Source organism: Lolium perenne, chromosome 3 (genome assembly GCF_019359855.2).
Source record: "Lolium perenne isolate Kyuss_39 chromosome 3, Kyuss_2.0, whole genome shotgun sequence".
NCBI classification, from domain to species: Eukaryota; Viridiplantae; Streptophyta; class Magnoliopsida; order Poales; family Poaceae; genus Lolium; species Lolium perenne.
The window spans coordinates 5,834,116-5,843,841 of NC_067246.2; positions in this window are offsets into that span (position 1 = coordinate 5,834,116).

Here is a 9,726-nt window from a genome sequence, read left to right on the forward strand (position 1 = left end):
GGGAACCGCAAGGACCTCATCTCCTCTTCACCCAAGCCCGGCACCGTCTGGTGCCGGCAACGCTTCTGCCTCCCCTCTGGGAGGCACTCCAAGTTCGGGGCACGCGGCCCCTACACATCCAGATCACCGCGCGGAGGAGGAGCATGTCTCCCCTCCTGAAAAACAAGACACTAGCGCCAGCAACATCGGCGCCGATTCAGAAGCTGCCGGGAGGGCGGAACCTCTGGTTCCTCCCGTCCCCAAAAAGAAGAAGAAGACCACGGGCTCTTCCCCCTCCAAGCCGGTGCCGGACTCTTCCGCGTCGGCAAGTTCTAACTTGGGCCAGGACGCACCTGACGCTCCTTCGTCGCCCAAGACTACGCATGCGCCACCGCCGGAAGCTCCCAGCACCGAGCGAACCGGGGCCACGCCAACGCCGCCGCCAGAAACCCTGAAGATCACCAAGGTGAAAGCCACGGCTTCCGGCACTTCATCCGCCGGCCCGCAGTCCTTGGTGCTGCACGTCGGCCCCGCCGCCGCCGCGGCTGGAGAAAAACCTTCCGGCGTCTTGGGCCGGATCACCGAGCTGAAGCGCGAAGGCCGAGATCTGGGGCACTTGCTCCCATACGCTGAGAAGTGGAATGCTGCGGATGTGTCCGCAGCTACACGCGGCCTGGGGAAGGATCGGCTTCCAGCGCTGGACCCCTCTGGCCCTCGGTGCACGGAGGAGCACTTCATGCGGCTGCGGCGTGCGGTGAAGGAGCTGGATAGCGCGTGGTATGATGCCACCAACAACATGGTGGTAAGTTTCACCAAACTTTTTTCAATTTTTCAATTCATGTCGGTCTCTTTCTTTCCGGATCTTGTCTATCTTCCCAGTCCCCGAGTTTTGTGTTGAGAGCGTAGCTCTTAGCGCGAAACTTAGGTAAAAACTCAAAAAACTTGCATAGCCAGTCCCCGAGTTTCGGGTTAAGAACATAGCTCTTAGTGCGAAACTTAGGTAGAAACTCAAAAAACCGGCATAGCCAGTTCCCGAGTTTCGGGTTAAGAACATAGCTCTTAGCGCGAAATTTAGGTAAGAGCATAGAGAAAACGGCTTCTTTTTTCTAACATTTTTTTTAAAACAGAGCACTGCCGACGCCCGGAGGCACCTCTTTGAGGAGCTTCTCTGGGAGCACCGGGACCTTGCTGAAGCGCATAGCAAGTGCCAAGGTGAGCTTCTGTGTCTCCGGCATCTTTTTACCGGAAGGTTTTCTTTCTTAGTACTTATAACTTTCTGCTTAACAGCTATCCCGGAAGCTTCCATCGAAGCCCTCAAGACTCAGCTCGCCACACTCCAAGGTATTGCTCCTTCTTTTCCGGTTAATTTGTTTCTTCTTCATTTTACCAGCTGCAATCTTGTTAACGCTTTCTTTCCGGGCTTTATGTGAAAAAGAGCAGCTCATCCGGGAGCACCGCGAGGCTCTGGACGCCCAGGAGACTTACTCCAAGGGGCTGAAGGACCAGCTGATCCAGCTTGGGCTCAAGCATAATGAGGCGATGAAGGCCGCCCAAGCCACCGCTGAGGCTAAGCTGAACGAAGCCCTGGAGGATGCCAAAAACTCCACCGTGGTGCTGCGGGAGGAGCTAGAGGAGGGGGCCAAGGCGCGGAAAGCAGCCGAGGATCAGGCCGCGCGCTTGGAGGGAGAGCAGAAGGAGTATGACCAACTGGTCATGCAGACCGACGCGCTTGCCGTCAGTAAGTTGTCTTCCTTCTTTTCAGGTTTTGCTTATAAGCTTATCTCTCCCGGTAGCATGTACTTATCTTTTTCTTTTGTCTTGTAGGACTATTTCCGGACTCGCAGGCGTATGCGGTGAAGAAGGTAGCAGAGCGCCGGGTCGCGCAAGCATACAAGAACCTGGATGCGCCTTGGGACCCTTATGACCATCTGGTCGCCCTGAATGCGCGGGTCTCCCACATGCGCGCTGTGGACCGGAACCTTGCTGACATTCCCGAGGTGGCGATCCAGCTTTTTAAGGTGCTTTGGCCCAAGGAGGAGGTGCCGGCTAACTTGTTGCTTACCAACGATCGCCTAAAAGGTGCCGGTCGGAGGATCCGGGAGTGGCAATGCTCAGCAGCTCGTGCCGGAGCGGATTCGGCGCTACGCGTCGCCTGCTCCTGGTACACGGACTTGGACCTGGACGCCCTCCTTGGCGTGCGCGAAAATGCTCCAACTGATACGGATCCGGTCCTCACCGCGAAGCGGCAGGATCGAGCCTACCGGATCGCAGAGTACGCCCCGGTCCGCACCTTCATCCCCCCTCCTCCCGATGTCAAAGACTACCTCAGCGACAAAGAAGAAGGAGAGGATGAGGAAGATGAAGATGATGGAGCTGGTGATGCGCCTCCAGAAGCTCCAGAGGCCGGTGTCATTCCTCCCGAAGCTCCTTCTGCTTAAGTTTCTCCTGTAATATGTTTGCCTGTCCTGCTTACTTCAAAACAATGCTCGTCAAATTCTACCCCGGTATACCGGGGTTCATGATGTAATATAAGACTTAACCGTTCTTTTGGTTGTGCTACTGTTGACTGCCAAAACCCACCGGCGGGCAGCGACTGTCAACACGGTAGAGCTGGGAAGAGCCTAGAGCTGCGGCTGGCTGAGACCCCTCCGAGCGACGGCCCGCAATGCTCTTCTGGTCACATGTCCGATGCGAAGTGCAAGGGCGTGCCACCTGACCTATACCTGGTCAGGAAGGTGATGGGGATGCCTCGCTTAGTTTCCTGCAGGGCATACACATAAACATTAAATCCGAGCCTCGATCGGCTCTCAGGTTATCCTGTGAATCGGCTCAAAGAGCCGATCCACCCATGGTTCGTACGGGGTGCACGAACATATGGTGATCCTGCTTGATCAAGATAAAGCTAATTAGATCTACGACGATTTAGGGTTTTCACCGCATAATCGGATCATCCTACTCCAGGTTGGGCCTCGCGGCCACGCACGGTGATCGTAAGCCGATCCTAAACAAGGCCTAAAAACCAACATGAAGTTGATCCTCGGAACATCCTGTTTAGGGCTTGCGAACGCCACCCTACGTGCCGCTGGATCCTCCACCCCTTTGTAAGGCCTAACTATTGCAGATATTAAACTAATCCTTGCAGAACAAGGAGCAATCGTAACGGATCAGATCTACTAAATAAGGATCAAGCGGGGTGCCGCCCCCACACCTGAGATAGGTGTGAGGGCGGCTAGACATGCAAGGGTTGCACTACGTAAGCATGTTATACGAAGAACTATGCTAACCCTAACACATCTATGATAACTACGTTGCTCGCCATCAAAGACGCTTCAGTACGAGCAACGCATGAACAACGTGGGGCTTGTGCTGCCTAGATCGCAAGATGCGATCTAGGCAGCATGTCGCTTACCTGATAGAAACCCTCGAGACGAAGGAGTTGGCGATGCGCCGAGATTGGTTTGTTTTGGGTTGAACGTGAGTTGTTGTTTATTCCATAAACCCTAGATACATATTTATAGTCCGTAGACTCTCTTTTTTTTTGAGGGAAGTCCGTAGACTCTCTAATCGTGGGAATAGTCCCAACCGGGCACGGGCCCAATTCTAACTAACCGACACGTATCCTACTATGTTACAGATACAAGGGCAAACTAGCCCAAACTTGCTAAACAAGGCCGATTCACGTATATTCTTCAACATAAAATCTTCAAGTCCACCTTGGTCGCGGCCCACCTCTGACTTGGTCAAATCCTGGTGATAACACATGCCCCCCTGATTTTGGAAATAATTTTTCCAAAATCATTATGCCTTCCTTCGTCGGGTCATGTCGTGGCAGAGCAGAGCTGTTGCAGTATCCGTTATCATTATGCCCTGTCTTCTCAGCTTCTCTGCAAAATTCGATAGCTCTGGCGTCATCTCCTTGGAAACTGTAATGATATTAAATTTCCACCAGGCTCCTCATTATTTAACTGTGCCGACCGATTAGCTTTCTTCATCCCCTTCCTTTGTTCCAGCCATCGGCACCCAAAAAACCCTCTTCTCCCTCAGCCATGTCTTCCTCTTCCTCCTCCTTCTCAAACCTCTTCCCCCAATTCTCGCCGAAGAAGAAGAACGAGGACAAGCCTCATTCCGAGGTGAACCCCCTCTCCTCCGATAATGAGAAGAAAAAAGGAGAAGTAGCGAAGGCCAAGACCTCCCCCTCCACCAAGCTCCCGCCGAAGAAGCGCTCGCGTATGTGGGCGGACAGCGAGGACGAAGATGACGAGGAAGAAGGAGAAGAAGAGGAGGAAGATGAATCTTCCTCTTCCGCCGGGTACCCGCCAACCAAGCGCTTCCGCTCCTGGGCGGACAACGAGGATGATGATGATGACGAGGAGGAAGAGGCTCCGGCCACGGGCTGGGGCAGCAGCGACGAGGAGCTCCCTGGGAGCAGCGCCGACGACATCGACGGCGGTGATGACAAGGACAGCGACGACTAGTAGAATAGGACTAGTAGTAGCAGTGTACTAGGCACTAGATCCCTCTTTTGAGAGCCATCGGCTCTTTCTTGTAAAGCCGCTCCTCTGAATTAATGAAATCGGTCTTTTGATTCAGCCTTCAATTATTCCAATTTCATTCCTTCCGCCTGTCATGCCAAGACCGATAGCAGCGTATCGGATTTCTCTTCTTTTGGACGCCCATGAAGCCGGACCCCATGTCAGTTAGCTCGTAGGCCAAGAACTTCTCAATTTCAGGCTGCGATTTGGTATACGACCACAATTTTTCACAATCCCTTAGCCGATGACTACTCACCGGCTATTTTGAGAATCTAGTCCCTTTCTTCCTTTTGCAGCGACAGGACGGTCCAGCTTGCAAAAAACCGACGGCCTCCTAACCCGATGCAGAGGAGATCACAATGCAGGGCCAGTCGATGCGACTTCAATCGGCTCTCCAAAACAAAGCAGCCACCAAGCCAGCTGCCCCCCGAGTCTCAGTCGAGGCAAGAACGGTAATGGATCAGCCGAATGTGCCGCCTATGCAGAGTTAGCCGATTTCAACAAAATCGGCTCCCCAAAGCAGAGAACCTTCAGGGTGAGCTGCCCCCCGAGCTTCTTCAGTCTACTTTTCGCGCCTTGCAGGCCAGGTCGGCTCCTTCCCTGCACTGACCGTTGATGTCGATGTGAACTTTGAGCATGTAACCAGCCGGTCTTGGTCTTGTGTGACTGTACTAGTCGATGGCTGCGCATCGGCTTCGCTTCGTGCGAATTTTTTTTTTTTTTTATTTGGCCGATTTTTCCTTAATCGGCCCCCAATGTTCCACTGCACGCAAGTTTGCACATGTTTATCTGCACATGTTCATCTGACTATATGCCCCCCGAGCCGAATCTGCCAAATGACTGCAGATATCGGCTTTCATGGTTAGTCAGGGCACTGCTCTTGTACGTCGGCTTCGCAAAGAGTCATGCTGACTTTCATCTGCTGACGTGGCCGCCGCCCAGTGGATCGTTGCTGAACACAAGCAGAATATGTGCAGAGGATAATTTTGGCCGATTGCTGGAATCGGCCTCCACATTGCTTGTTCGATGAAGGTTTTGTAATGCTCCTCCATAAATTTTTTTGGGGCCGATCACAAGGATCAGCCTCGCACGGTTTGCTCATTGGTTTAATCTTGCTACTCGGTCAGGCTGGATAAAACCAACCCAACCTCTGACTTGATGCGCCTGCTGTCGTCCACCTTGAGTGCATCGTAGACTCGTGGAGCGCTAAGCTCTGTCGGCAAGACGAGCACCATGTTTGTGCCAGCCGATGTTTCATCATCGGCTTTCTTTTGCTTGGGACGCCACTCCATTCTCCGTGGACGACCCTCTTCATCCAGGGCTCGCTGAACCTTTGCAGCCAGATCAGGCCGTGCCTTCCTTAACGTATGCAGGTATAACCTTTCGGCTTCCTCCAGGCAGCGCAACCGCTGAACCCTGCGTTTTTGTGAACGGCTGAGTCCGTCAGGGCACCACCTTGGACGGTGGTACCTGTCTTCTTCTTCTTCTAGTCCCTCGTCTTCGGAATCCTCAAGATCTGCCCAACGAGGTGACTCAGCACGTTTGCTCTGTGGCGGGAGAGGCCCTAATCGCTCGAACACAGACACGTTGGCTGCCTCCTTCTTCTTCTTGTTGCATTCTGGGCAATTGCCGATTGTGGGCAATCGGCTCATTCCTGAATCCCAGCAGTGTCTGAAGAAAGGGCAGTCCCAGTGTCTGGCGTTGTCATCTTGCTCCCTTGATGTGTCCGTGGCACGGCGCTCGTGCTCTTCCTCATCGCGATCCTGCCGACGATGTCTTCTGGCTTCTCTAGCCAGACGATCTCCTTCATCATCATAATTGGACCGTCGGCGTTGGTCATACTGACTCACATATTTGTTGAGGAGGTGATCAGAGAGAGGTCGTTGATATCTTATATTCTTCACCTCTCCCTCTGTGACGTAGCGCTTGCCATCATGATGGAGCCGATCGCGTGGAGCGGCCTCCTTTGTGTCCTTGCTATGAGAGCAGCTGCCCTCATCTCCATCTTTGCCAGAGTGGTTTCCAGGTCCTACCATGTTGATACTGAACGAGGGACCTGGCTGGCAACCCTCAGGGTAGGTGACTTCCACCATGTTAACGGCGGGGAAGGGTTGGGTGTCGACCTTCATGGCGTACTGGTTGAAAATTAAACGCCCCTTCTCTATCGCCGCTTGGATGTGCTGACGCCACACCCTGCAGTCGTTGGTGGCATGGGAGAGCGAGTTGTGGAATTTGCAGTACGGCTTTCCGTTTAGCTCTTGCGCCGTGGGGAACTTGAGACCTTCAGGAATCGTCAACTGTTTCTCCTTGAGCAGGAGGTCGAAGATTTGTTCAGTCTTGGTCACGTCAAAATCAAATCCCCTGGGCGGCCCTGGTGGCTTTACCCATTTGCAGGACACGGGGGCTCCTCCCCGAGTCCACTCAGCCACTGCTACTTCTTGGTCTCCCGCAGGAACTTCGTCTTCCTCTGCATCGACCAGGACTACTACACGCTTGAACTTGTCTTGGTACAGGTCCGGGTGGCGCTGTTCATATGCTGATAGTTTCTGAACCATGTGCGCCAGCGAGGGATAATCTGCTTGGGAGGCCATGTCCTTGAGCTGTGTTGCAAGGCCAGCTACTGCCAACTCGACTGCTTCCTTTTCAGTTATACGAACCGAATAACATCGGTTCCTAAGATTCCTGAAGCGCTGGATGTACTCTGTCACCGTTTCTCCGCGCTTCTGACGTAGTTGTGCTAGATCGGCAATGCTAGACTCGGAAGCTTCTGAATGGTATTGCGTATGGAATTGTTCTTCCAATTGCTTCCAAGACTGGATGGAGTTTGCTGGCAAAGAGGTGTACCATCCAAAAGCCGATCCCGTGAGGGACTGTGAAAAGAGCCTCACGCGTAGCTGATCCGACACTGAAGCCGGTCCTAGTTGCGCCAAATATCGGCCGACGTGCTCGATGGAGCTGGAGCCATCTGATCCACTGAATTTGGAGAAGTCAGGGAGCCGATATTTAGGTGGCAGCGGGATCATCTCGTACTCGTCGGGGTACGGCTTGGAATAGCCGATTGCCCTTCTTTTCGGCACCATGCCGAACTGGTCCCTCAGTATGGTACTGATCTGATCCGCTGTGCTGGCTGTAGGAGTTGCACTCTGAAGATTCGCCGGGGTGGCGTACTTAGCCAGCCATGTTTGCTTTTCCAGCTCTGAGCCAACTGCAGGAGCTGGGCTCTGGAGTTTCGTCGGGGTGGCATACTTAGTTAGCCACGTCTGCTTCTCAAGCTCTGTTGCTGACGTCCCTCCTGTTTTCGCCGGAGTCCCTGATGTTGTGGCCTGGTTTGAGAGTGCCCAGTTGCCACAATCCGGCACATACGTGCACGCGTATCCTTGAGGGATCTCCTTGGGCGCCTCAGCCAAGAACTGGTAGTCACTAGGGTCACCACCGATCTTGTAGACGACGAATGCCGGTGTAGCCGGCACTTCAGCTGGTGCTGCCAACGCATATGGCAGCGGTGGACGGGACTGGAGTGGCAACTCTCCTTGATGCGTCCCGAGAGCTGGTCCTGACGGCGAGTACTGGTGGCTCATGATCTCCTGGATCACGCGCAGAGCGAGACGCTCCAACACGTTGACCAAGTTTTCAGAGTGGCGGTGTAGCGAGTGAGCCACCAAGTAGTTGATCTCCTGCCGCAGGGCCCTGGTGCGTTCCTCCGACGGGGCAGAGAGGTCTATCCCATCGAGTGCACCTTGCGGTGAGAATCCCTTCCATCTGATGCCATGGGAATGGGTTCTCTGAAAAGAGCCGATGAGGTCGGCTTCGAGGGTGACCTTGATCTCGTCGTATCTCTTCTTGAGCTCGTCAGGCAGCTCCTCGTAGGTGACTGGCGTGCCGTCCGCCATCTCAGATGTAGATGGCGATGTGGTTGATGTAGACGATGGTCCCACCGGGCGTGCCAGAATGTGTTGACTGCCAAAACCCACCGGCGGGCAGCGACTGTCAACACGGTAGAGCCGGGAAGAGCCTAGAGCTGCGGCTGGCTGAGACCCCTCCGAGCGACGGCCCGCAATGCTCTTCTGGTCACACGTCCGATGCGAAGTGCAAGGGCGTGCCACCTGACCTATACCTGGTCAGGAAGGTGATGGGGATGCCTCGCTTAGTTTCCTGCAGGGCATACACGTAAACATTAAATCCGAGCCTCGATCGGCTCTCAGGTTATCCTGTGAATCGGCTCAAAGAGCCGATCCACCCATGGTTCGTACGGGGTGCACGAACATATGGTGATCCTGCTTGATCAAGATAAAGCTAATTAGATCTACGACGATTTAGGGTTTTCACCGCATAATCGGATCATCCTACTCCAGGTTGGGCCTCGCGGCCACGCACGGTGATCGTAAGCCGATCCTAAACAAGGCCTAAAAACCAACATGAAGTTGATCCTCGGAACATCCTGTTTAGGACTTGCGAACGCCACCCTACGTGCCGCTGGATCCTCCACCCCTTTGTAAGGCCTAACTATTGCAGATATTAAACTAATCCTTGCAGAACAAGGAGCAATCGTAACGGATCAGATCTACTAAATAAGGATCACGCGGGGTGCCGCCCCCACACCTGAGATAGGTGTGAGGGCGGCTAGACATGCAAGGGTTGCACTACGTAAGCATGTTATACGAAGAACTATGCTAACCCTAACACATCTATGATAACTACGTTGCTCGCCATCAAAGACGCTTCAGTACGAGCAACGCATGAACAACGTGGGGCTTGTGCTGCCTAGATCGCAAGATGCGATCTAGGCAGCATGTCGCTTACCTGATAGAAACCCTCGAGACGAAGGAGTTGGCGATGCGCCGAGATTGGTTTGTTTTGGGTTGAACGTGAGTTGTTGTTTATTCCATAAACCCTAGATACATATTTATAGTCCGTAGACTCTCTTTTTTTTTGAGGGAAGTCCGTAGACTCTCTAATCGTGGGAATAGTCCCAACCGGGCACGGGCCCAATTCTAACTAACCGACACGTATCCTACTATGTTACAGATACAAGGGCAAACTAGCCCAAACTTGCTAAACAAGGCCGATTCACGTATATTCTTCAACATAAAATCTTCAAGTCCACCTTGGTCGCGGCCCACCTCTGACTTGGTCAAATCCTGGTGATAACAGCTACAACAATCTATGCCGGTATGTTATACCGGTACCCTATTAACTTATGTTTGTCTATTGTCTT